Source organism: Chrysochloris asiatica, unplaced genomic scaffold, assembly GCF_000296735.1.
Source record: "Chrysochloris asiatica unplaced genomic scaffold, ChrAsi1.0 scaffold00043, whole genome shotgun sequence".
NCBI lineage: Eukaryota > Metazoa > Chordata > Mammalia > Afrosoricida > Chrysochloridae > Chrysochloris > Chrysochloris asiatica.
This window is the reverse complement of record NW_006408561.1, coordinates 15,007,368-15,019,685: the sequence shown is the minus strand read 5'-3', so window position 1 is coordinate 15,019,685 and position 12,318 is coordinate 15,007,368. Positions and strand designations below refer to the sequence as shown.

Sequence of the window (12,318 nt, the reverse complement as noted above, 5' to 3'; positions counted from 1 at the left end):
ATAAAGCTGTGGTCAACTGTCCCATGCTACACAGGCAGTTTGTGTGCAAGGTAGAAGCCTCCAGCAGTGGGTGCAAGTGTCCACTCACTCAGGCTTCTTCTCTAGTCACTACAGTAAAGGTGCGCAGGTAGATATTGAGAAGTTAATGGGAGAAAGATTGTGCACTAGTTTTGTCTCTGAAGTTCAGTTAGGCATCTGCATGTGCATAGCATAATTCTCAAGATGGTTGAGTCATTTTATGTTGGGATTTTACAGATTGTGTTATAAGGGTCCTGCATACAGAGCTCAGGTAGTGCAGTGGCCACGAATAGGGCCACAAACCACAAGGTCAGCAGCTCAAAACCACCAGCCACACCACGGGTGAAAGGCAAGGCACTCCACTCCCGCAAAGACCCACAGCCCCAGAAACCCCCCTGCACAGGGTCACCTGGAGTTGGAACTGACTCCATAGTGTGGCTCACAGCCACCAAGGGTCCCACAGGAGAAAAATCTTAGGACTGTGTCTCCACAGCCAATGTCCTAAGTCGCCGTCAAGCTCCCTGTCTCTGTACCGTGGGAAAACTGTCCCACCTGATGTTGTCTAGGCCAAGCAAAGAAGGCGCCATAGGGAAAAAGAGGGAGAAATGTGTAGTCTCCTGTACCTCTGTTTTTTGCAGATGTCTCTGCACCAGTTTTAGTGAGGATTTTCTGAGCTGGACTTGCTGTAGCCCCACCCTCTAAACTCTGACAGCATGGGGTAGCCACAGAGGGAGTCCTGTCTCCAGATTCCTAACTCACAGTATTTTCCTTAACATCAGAGTTTTTTTACATGGGGGTGTGGGGAAACTTGATGTCCTGTGTCTGATGGTAGATCGAGAGCTCAGGAGTTGTTCTGTGAGCGCTTCCTTTATTAGATCGCTGTCCCTTTCACCACAGAGAGTTTCCTACCTGGTTTTTGCTACTATTGCCCAAACCAGAAGTCCTCCTGCATGATGTTTTGGATGTCATCCAATACTAACTCTTCTGGTCTTCAGTCACTAGTGTCTCTTGCACCAAATCTGTTCTTGAGGTGGTCTATAAGTTCAGGTGGGATACGTTCAAGGTCATATTTCTTTTTGTTTTAATTTTCTTTAACTTCAGCCTGAACTTGCATATGTGAAATTGTTCCACACTCTGCCTCTGACCTTGTATTGGCTGATGATATGGAGTATTTCCATCGTCTCTTCCCACAAATCAGTTTCATTCTAGATCTGAAGTTTGGTCGAATGTCATAGTCTTGGGTTCCTCCAGTCTCTTTCTGACCACTAAGTCTGGTCTTTTTATGTACATTTATGTATAACTTTGAGGAGCTCTGGTAGCATAGTGGTTATGAATCGGTATACTAACCTCAGGGAGAACAGTTTGAAGCTACCAGCTGTTCTGTGGGAGAAAGATGAGGTTTTCTGATCCCGTAAAGATTTTTTCAAAATGGCCAATACCAGTCCATTTCAGCTCACTAATGCCTAAGATACCGATGTTGATGTGCTCCATTTCATTTTTGACAACTTCCAATTTTCCCAGATTCATACTTCGTACATTCCATGTTCCGATTTTCAATGGATGTTTACAGCTGTTTCTCTTCAGTTTGATTTGTGGCCCATTAGCAAATGAAGGTTCTGTGAGCTTTTCTCTACTTGGAGGAGGCCTTTTTTTCCCCAATCGCATTCTGAGTGCCTTCCCACTTTCCAGTCCTGTATCTGGCAATGTTTCTCTGCTATTCATAGAGTTTTCAGTGACTAGTGATTCGGAAGTAGTTTGTCACTCTTTCTTCCTAGTCTGTCTTTGTTTGAAAGCTCATCTGAAACCTGTCCACCATGGGTGACCCTGTTGGTTATTTAAAATACCGGTGGCATAGCCCTCAGAATCACAACAATTCAAACCACCACAGCACCACAGACAAATGAGTGGCGGTTGCGTGGTGGTTGCTGTTAAATAGGAATCTCCTTGTGCTAGGGCCCTTAAGTCTGGCTCAAAGGCGGGATTTCTGTCCTTGGATGTCAATCAAGAGGTAGAAGCACAGCAGGGGCGGCTGGGTTGTAGTGAGAAGCTTTGGGCTGGGCTTGTGTGTGAACAGCCTAGCTTGCCCAAGCACAAAGTCAATCCGTATCACCAGCAAACAACCACCCATTGCCTTTTACTCTATCTGCCTTTGGGAGGTAGGACTCAGGGAAGAATCTGGTACAGGAGGTAACTGGGCAGGCAACTAGAAGGGAGTGTGTATATCTCTACTAGGTATAATATTCAGTATCCAGGTAAATACAGCGAGGAATGGAAGGAGGTCTTATTCTTGAAAAAAAAAAAAAAAATTGTGGGAAGGTAACAGGCTCTTTTTCAGCTCTTTTGCTTTCAGTGTCTTCCTTTATCATTTCTCAAGGATACTGTGAGAAATGTGGTAAAAGGAAACACAGAGAGAAACCGTCTAAAGCACAGGGCAAAGGGCCTTTTCAGTATACTGAATTATCAGAGTCCCTGGAGTATTAAACTGTCATCAGTTAGGTTTGTTGTTGTTAGCTGCTGTCAAGTTGCTTCTGATGCACAGTGGCTTTATGTATAGCAAAATGAAATATTGGGTCCTGTACCACCCTTACAATTGTTGCCCCTTGTTCTGTTCTAACAATTTTGTCTTGGTCTAAATACAGGCTTCCCATGAGCACAATTAAATTCTGTGGATAACCCATTCTTTGCAATGTTATCCATAGCTTGTTATGATCCAGACTGTTGAAAATCTTTGCATAGTCAATAAAGCACAAGTAAACGTGTTTCTGTTATTTTCTGTCTTCATCCAATATCCATCTGACATCAGCAATGATATTCCTAGTTTCATGTTATTTTATGATTCTGGTTTTAATTTCTAGCAGTTCTTTTTTGATGTACTGTTACAACCATTTTTTAAATTATTATCTTCATCAAAATTTTACTTGTATGGGATATTTAATAATCTGGATGACCAAATGCATCCCCAGCATCTTGAGTTTTTATGAGCAGCTTCAGAGACAAGAAAACATATTGGCATTACAGAAACATACCTGTGACTTGTGGAGATAAAGGTGTGTATGGTTGGGTTTTTTTGTTTTTTTTTTTGCCCCTTGGTGACAAGAAGTGAGGCAGGCCCCCAGTTATATACACAACTCTAAAAGAACAGTGTTCTACAGGTGGATACATGGACAGGTATACAGGTTGGAGGAGTATGATAGTGAGAGTGAGGTATACCCACAGATATATAAGGGTTTGACAGAGGATATTTTTCACATAGTCTCCTAGTGTGATGTGGGTTAATACATTGGACTGCAAGGTTGATTTGAACTGAAGCTTGGCAGTTCAACCTCACCAACTGCTCCTTGGAAATGCTGTACAGTGTTGCTATGAGTCAGAATCGAGTCATATTGTTCAATGACTTCTGCATTCCATTGGGCCACCTTTCTTTGGAATGGACACAAATACAGATCTCTTCCAATTGTTTGACCAGGTGAACTGTCTTCCAAATTTCCTGACAAAGATGAGTGAGCACCTCCAGTGCTGCATCAGTTTGTTGAAAGATTTCAATTTGTATTCTGTCAATTCCTGGAGCATTGCTTTTTGTCAATGTTTTCAATGCAACTTGTACTTCTTCCTTCTGTACTACTGACTGGTTCTTGATCATATGCTACACATTTATCTTGTTGTTGTTAAGTAAGTGCTGTCTAGCCAGTTCCAACGCATAGCAACCATGTATAGGGTTTCCAAGGAGTGGCTGGTGGGATTGAACCGCCGACCTTTCAACTCAAACTGACCTTACAGTCCATCATATTAACCCACAGTACCACATCAGGAATCCACGTTTATCTTACAAGAGATAAAAGGAGAGAGATGTGAGCAGAGAAAAAGGGACTCATTCCCACCTGGAAAGAAGAGCCAGGAGTGGAGTGTGTCTTTTGGACTTGGGATCTCTACACTGTAAAGCTCCTAGATGTCAAGACACAAGGAGATGTCCAAGGAGTGCTGCACCTATAGATACTGAAAGAAGACAAAGACATTTCACCAGAGCTGATATTCTGAATTTGGACTTCTAGGTTTTTAAACTGTGAGAGAATGAATTTCTGTCTGTTAAGGCTATCCACTTATGTTGTGTCTGTTACAACAGCACTTGTTAACTCAAACTGTCTGCACTCTTGGCACTCTCCCAAGTCATCTTGACTGGGTTTGGGGCTATTCTCTCCATTCCTTAGTAACTTGTTCTTAGAAATTCCTTTGGTTGGTGTAACTCTTGTTGACCTCATCTAAAGGGTAACTTTCTTAATCATTACCATAGTCGTTAATAAATATTTCACTATAGCTGTGTCTGGGGTCTTAAAATCTAATGAGCAGTAATAGAAGGTATAACTACTTATCTCTTCCTGTATGAAGCAAAGAAGAGTGATGAAAATTGAAGATGCTTGGAAACAATTAGTCCAATGGACTAATGGAACACATAAACATCCATCTTCACAACCCTGAGGCCAGAGGAAGTAGATGTCACAGTTACCACTACCAACTGTTCTGAAAGGGATCACATTAGAATATCCTGGATAGAATGGAAGAAAATGTGGAACAAAAATCAAAATTATAAAGAAAAAAAAAGTAAAAAAGACCAGGCTTACTGGTCAGAAAAAACCTGGAGACCCTTTCATGATCTTTTAGGTCTGGAACTGAACTCACCCTTGTAGCTGAACTTTCAATCAAACACTAGGTTGGTTTATAGAGGAACAACACTAAGGAGGCATGCATACCATAGACTGGTTAACCATTCCAGATCAAAAGAGCAGCATTTCCCTAAGGACAAGATTCAGAAGGGATGGGAAAGACAAAAGAAGGGAAACAAGGATCACAGTGAGGAAGTGTGGTAAGTGGTTACATTGAGGAGACTATAATCATTGAAATGAAAAATGTTGTTGTTGTTGTTAAGTGCCGTCGAGTCGGGTTCTGACCCATAGCAACCCTGTATAGGGTTTTCAAGGAGCAGCTGGTGAGCTTGAACCACCGACCTTACCATTCAAATGGCTTTGCAGTCTGGTGCATTAACCCACAGCGCCACACCAGGATTCCGAAAACAATATAGGATTTGTTCAATGTAAACCTGATTATCTGCTATCAAAGTTTCACTCATTCCACAATAGATAGTTAAAAAAAACAAAATGTCAGTAATTACCAAGATCTTAAACTCCCTAATATTCTTAAATAAAGGCTTAGTACAAATTCCTCAACAATATTATAACATAAACACCTCAAGTTCATCACATGAGCACTCTCCACCAGTGATTCTCTAGCACACATGATTGATCTCATCTTTGTTCTATAATCTTTGTTTTGAGTTTTAAGCCATAAGAACTTTCTGTTTCTTCTATTTCTCTGGATAATGCCGTTTTCTTGCTGCACCCTCCCCCTAGAAGACAAATTCCCTACCCCCATTCTGTAGCCAATTTAGGAATATCCACTCATCTTTGTAAACTCGGCCCAATGAAACCTACTCAATACACCTATTCCTTTAACTGCCCCAGAAACATAGACAACCTTTTCTTTTTCATTCCCATTCCATCATGTTTAAGGAACCTAGTAATACAATGGTTAAGCACTCAGCTGCTAACCAAAAGATCAGTAGTACTAACCCCACCAGTGGCTCTATGGGAGAGAAGTTTTGACTATTTACTCCTATAAAGATTTATATCCCAGGAAAACTTGTGTTGCGGGTCTGATCTGTCAATTAGTCTGAACTGGCTTAATGACAGACAACAACAGCAACCATCTCTAGATATATCACCCCATTTGCAACACCAGTAAAGACTGGGTTACATATACCCACTACTAGAGAATCTTGATCAGTTTTTATTTTGTTCTTCCAATTATGGAAACAGAGTGGAGATGGGAGCTTTCCTTCAAACCGTTACCAGGGTACTAGTACTCTAATCTCATTCTTTAGGATATTGCAAAGGGATAGCCATTTGCAATAAGTAAGGTGGGGGAAACAAAGTTTCTATGTAGGGATAAATACCAACTTCTGGGTGGTCCCTTGATATATAAGGTTTTTGCAAGATGGTTAGTCTAAGAATGAAAATTGTGCTTCTGTATAGCTCCTGAATGCTTGAACAATGTCATGGCTGCCATTTGCTAAAAACATTTTTCATTTTGCATGGCTTTTATAGATTTGATGTTCCTTCCCCTTTCTTATTAAACTACCTGCCCTTACCCTTTCCTCTTTCATCTCTTTTTTCACTACTTCAGAAAAGGAGAATCTTTATCTTTCAACTAAATGCTTTATCCATTATAGGAGTTCACTATGTCCTCAAAGCTTAAATCCTTGAAAGCAAAATCAGGAAGAAGGAAGACTTCTTTTGTTCTTCTTTGCCTTTTTCCAATTACATCTCACTCCTGGGTAATAGACCCAGCATGCACCAGGCATTTATCTGTAGGATGAGAGGACAATGGGAAGTGTAGTATTTGGGAAATAAAATATGTTGGTTAGGTTTTATGTCAAAACATACACAGTGATTCAATTCATCATGCCAAAAAATTTGACTATAACCACTGGATGGCCAGGAACTCTATGATATTCATCTTTGTAGCTACTTTGAGTGAAGTGTGCATCACATAGTTGGTACTCAGGGAACATTTACTGAAGGAACAGGGAGTATCATCATCTTACATGAAATCACAGTTTATTACCACCATCTTTTGAAGAATTGCAAAGAGCACATTGTTAATTAACCCCTAATATAATACACCCTTGGGGTTTTAGGTCAGCAGTTCTGAAAAGAGCCTATTGAATAATCATTACCTTCCTCCTCCAAAGCTCTGTTTCTCCATATAATCCAGGGTCAGTAGCAGCAGCAAGTATGCCAGCAGCCACCACATATGTGCATCTCAAGCGTCTCTCCATCTGCTTCCTCCTTAGGGAAAATCTAACTCTAAAATGACTTTCTAAAGGGAAGAAGAACAGCTGCTGTCACCACCATCTCTGTAGAGTCACAGGGAATAAAAAGAAAGAGAGAAAACTGCTTCCTCGCCTTCTAAACTCTGGCTTCTCTTTGACATGTTTCAAGTAGCAGGGATGCTACACTTTGCTACTGGAACTTGGGCTCCAACAGCATCTCCTTCACTGCTCTGGCCACCACCCAGTTGTCTTCTGGCCCTGGGAGACTATTTCTATCTCAGACATCTGTGTGTCTGATCAAAATGGTGTTTTAGGCCAATCTAAGACCGAGGAGGAACTACTGTGCAATACTCTGCAGGCATGTACACCCTTTCGGCAAAGGACAGAGAGGTGTGTGCTGAGAACAGAATGCCTGAGCTGGAGGGCCAGAACTTCTGGGAGGAAACACCATCTCTATTTTTGAAAATCCTGGCAAAATTCAGGCAACTCAGAATGTGGGCAACAGTGTAAAACTTTGGGATGACCTGGCAAGCCCTTTATATTTCTTTTGCAAAAATGAAAAAAAAAAAAAAAAATAGATATCTAGATAAAATAATTTTTTTTTATTTCCCTGCCTCTGAAAGTAAGTCTATGGTCTAGCTGAATAACCTGATATGTTACTTTTCACATCGATGTGGAGCTCCCAGTTTTTGAGAGGTGCTCAAATTTAAGGTAATAACTTAGATTCTTGTATCATTTTCAAGTATAAGAAAGAAAACATACTTCTAATTTAGTTTATTTGAAGGTAGAGCCTGGATATCTGTAGTGTTTCAATTTGCAAATGATTCTATTGTGCTCCAGGACTGAAAAAGGACTACTTCAGAAACTTTAAAATCATCCAAATTTTAAAAAGTATTTGTGTGATGAGTCTAAGATTTACTAATAATTTAGCCATATAATCCACTTTTGGTTGTTGTCCATACTGTAACAGTATGTAGCTGGCATCTTTTATTTAATTTTACACTACCCAGATCTCCTTTCCTCCTATCTGCTTATATTCTAATATTGTCCACTGACCAGAATCAACCTAAAGCTAGAAAGTAAAGAAGCCCACTTGATGAAGACCATAAATAACCACAGAGCAGGGAAGAGAAGTGTTATGGGGGATCTGGAAAACAATGGAGATTATTTAGTGCAGAGGGCAGAGTTGGGATAGAGGTTAAACATACTAAATGTGGATACTTTAATGGTTTGACCTAATATTGAAACTTAAAGGCAGATGGTCTGTCAAATTGTCATACTGTGGTGGCTTGGGTGTTATTATAATGCTGGAAAGTATGCCACTGGTATTGGAGTCCTGATGTGGCACTGTGGGGTAAAGCACTAGACTGCAAAATTGGTTTGAACCACAAGGTCAGCGGTTCAAACTCACCCGGCTCTCCTTGGAAACCCTGTACAGGGTTTCTATGAGTTGGAACTGACTCAATGGCACTTGACAACAACAACATACCACTGGTATATCAAATGCTAGCAGGGTGAACAGGCTTCAGCAGAACTTCCAGACTTAGATCGACTTGGAAGAAGAATCTGGTGAACACCTTCTGAAAAACTTAACCAGCAAAAAACTGGTAAATAGCAATGGAAAGCTATCTGAGATACTACCAGACGATGAGTCTCTCAGGTTGGAAACCATACAAACCAAACCCACTGCCATTGAGTTGTTATTTCTCATAGAGACCCAGTAAGACAGGGTAAAACTGTTCCATATGGTTTCTGAGGCTGTAAATCTTTGTGGATCCAGGCTGCTTCACCTTGTTCCAGAAGAGGGGCTGTTTCTTCTCATTTTGGGTTGTGCCACACCAGCAAATGAAAGTCCTAGAATCTTTGCCCCATCCTTGTCATTAATGTCAACTCTACCTTAAGGAAGCAATTCTTCCCTAATATTTTTTTGAGTGCCTACCCTGAGAAGTAGTCCTGGTAGTGAAGTGGATTAAGGGCTGGTGGTGTGAATATACCAGCCCTTATGCTGGAAAAAGGTGAAGTTGTCAAAGACATCAACCATCAACACTCATGGAATCAGCAGTCAAGAAATAAATGAGATATTGCATTAGACAAATCTGTTGCACAAGAGCTCTTTAAAATGTTCAAGAGCAAAGATGTCAGTTTAAGGACTAAGGTGCACCTGGAACAAGCCATGGTGTTTTCAATAGGTTCATATGCATGTGAAAGTTGGACAATGAATCAGGAAGACTGTAGAAAAATTGATGCATTTGAATTATGGTGTTGGACTGCCAAAAGACCAAACAAATCTGTGTTGGAAGAAATACAACCAGAATGCTCCTTAGAAGCCAGGATGGGGAACTTTTCTATCCTACTTTATACATATTATGAGGAGAGATCAGTCCCTGGAGAATGACAGTGAGGGTCAGCAGAAAAGAGGAAGACCCCCAATGAGATGAATTGGCACAGTGATAGCAGCATTGGGCTCAAGTGCAGCAATGACTGTGAGTTTGGTGCAGGACCTGGCAGTGTTTCGTTCTGTTGTGCATAGGGTCTCTATGGATTGGTACCGACTTACCGCCATCTAACAACAACAACAACAACTGAGCAAAATTGGAATACTGAAGATGGTCTTGAGAAATCATTCTCTCCATCCTCCAGACTGCTGACTCTCTGTTAATAAAGCTTGAACTGGATCTCTTCCCTACTCTATGATTGACTATGGTGCCAGGCAGCAACATTTCTGACAACCACCCTCAGGGACCTCGCAGACTTCCCCTGTAAGTAGTATTACTAGCAAAGGAACATGATCTCCTTTGTGGGTAATACTGCTTTCTGGGAGGCCTGCTGGCCGCCTGGACAGGTGAGCCCAGGAACACAATAACCGAATACTCCAAGCAGCGCTGCCAAGAAACTTTTCCTTGGGAATCTTTGGCCCTGTATCTCCTGCACTCACTGTTGCCTTCACTTTGGATTATACCCCTGCTTTATTCTGGGTGCATATATAGAGGCACAGTAAGTGGGAAGTAATTTCATCAAACTGTCCCTTCTGTTTCTATATCTGTGTTTTTGTTTCTGTTAAGGATAACTTCTGTATCTGAAAAATGGGAGCTCAGGCCTCAATCCCAACAAAAAGCCCTATAGGGCATAATTCTATCAGACTGGTTTCTATATGGGCACCCTCCTATGACATCAAAGGAAATGGTGTTTTACTGTAATAATACTTGGTCAATGTAAAATCTATATTATGGGAAAAAATAACCTTTGAATGGATCCTTAAATTATCATACCATTTTACAGCTTGAACTATTCAACCACTGTGCCAGATTCTTATCTGTTTGTAAAATTACTTTGCTTTTGCCCTGTATTTATGTTTAAGAAACTGAAAACAACCTGGAATTCCAACAGTATGTAGGTTATATCACGTATATGTAATATAATACATTTATGCTGCCAAAAATAAATATGAAAGCCGTGCAGAGGAAAAATGAATACAGACAAGTGTTAGGTGAAAAAGTAAAAACATAGAGTTCTAACCAGGTCTATATGTGAACATACAAAAAAATGAATGGTTGCTTTTTTATGAAATGTGGCTTTTGATTGTTGAATTATCTTATTACACTTGCTGGTACACCAGTGGCACCTAGTAGGGGAAAGTATAGCCTGACCTAGTGAACCTGCCTGCAGTATTCAGCCGCTGAGGAAAGCAGTTTGGAAGTTATTTCTGTATCCCATACCCTGCAAGGGACCCATTTCAGTGGAGGGACTACCCAGAACAGAGGCAGGGCCTCTGTTCACAATGACCATAGGATTGCGTATGGAAGGGCAAGCTGTAGGATATTAATAGGCACATACTCCTTTCTCTACCTTGGATTTGTTAAATAGGAAAAATTCAAACCTTCCCTACTGAGATGGCCCAGCCATGTTGACAGATTTAATAACCACTATTTTTGCTCCCCATCACCCTAATTTGGAAGATATCCAGACTCTGTTTATCAGGCTCCTGACCAGTGATGAAAGAAGGTTGGTCTTAGATAAGGCACAGGAAGAAGCAGCAGCATCCAAGGAGAAAAACCCTAACAGGACCCAGGCTCCAGCCAAGGCAATACCCTTAACTGAGCCAAGTTGGAATCTAAATGACAGGGCCTGCTGTGTCTAGAGCACTATAAAAGATGCATTCTCAGAGGTCTGAAGAATGAATTTCCTAAACAAAAGAGCCTGAACATAGAAAGGCAGCTCAGGAGAAGTCCACTGAGGAACCCTCTGAATTCCTTGAATGAATCTACTACTAGGCATACCATAAGTACACAGACCTTGACGACTCACCAAATGTTCAAATGGTTAACATGACTTTTATCTCCCAAAGCACCCCAGATATTAGAAAGAAACTGCAGAAATTTGATGGTGCAATCTGCATGTACTCATCCCAGGTGGTCAAAATTGCCTTCAAGGTATTTAACAACCGAGAGCACAAGAAGTCTCAAGCAGTTACTGTCATTCTAAAGACCACTAGAGGTAAGTAAGCCTGTGGGGCCCCAGGGAGGACCCCTGATAGGAAAGAGGGCCGTAAGCAAGGACCAATGTGTTTATTGCAAAAATCTGGACTCTGGAAAAATGAATGCCCAAATCTCAGGGGAGGATATGGCGGGAAAAGCCAACCTCCAACTCAACAGATGGTTGAAAGGCTTCCTTTTCTGTAAAAGACTAACAGTGCCTGGGGGAAAAAGAGTGTCCAACATGATTTGGCATCAACCTCTGCCATTCCTATTGCTTCCCCCAAGGAACTTCAGCTAAAAATAACAATGGGATCCAGCTGATAAGAAGAGAGGGCATATGCATAATTACATCCACACTGGCAGATAATACCCACTCCACTTGGCTTCAATGACTGGATGATCAGAGCTCAACTAGAAGAAGAAAGAAGAGGAAAAAAAGAGTAATTTGATATAATTTGATGAACTTGGCCTACACCTATGGATGCAGTAGCTCAAAAGAGGGAACAAATCTTTACAGAGAAGATCATTCCCACCCCCTCCATACACAGAGTAGACAGGGAGGGGCAACTTGGATATTGGCTACTCAAGATGAGGGGAAGGGGAGCTGCAAAGGCAAGAAGTGACTGGCTTATAAGCTTTCAAGAGGGAATTTAGATACAGAGGGCATGGAGGAAGGTAGAAGTTCCACTGAGTAGTATCCAATCTGTCTAGGTGGGGCTAGTGAAAGGGGATGGGGATAGGACCCTTGTGGTACAATGGTGAATAATTGTTATCAGGACTGACTGCGAGGGTTGGAAATGTAAAGGTGGACATATGTAGCAAAAGGAGGGGAGTGACTGATTATGTGGTTCAGGAGCTGAGGTCCCTGGAACCATCAAGGCTGAAGAGCGGAGTGAGAGGTCCTACCCAGAGAAGCATTGATGCCTGAGATGGAGGCAGAGA

General features: G+C 41.4%; 1 pseudogene; it reads left to right on the top strand.

Annotated features, from left to right (window-relative positions):
• The first annotated feature begins 11,226 nt into the window (after positions 1-11,226).
• LOC102832731 overlaps positions 11,227-12,318 on the top strand; it is a 48,676-nt pseudogene continuing 47,584 nt past the window's right edge.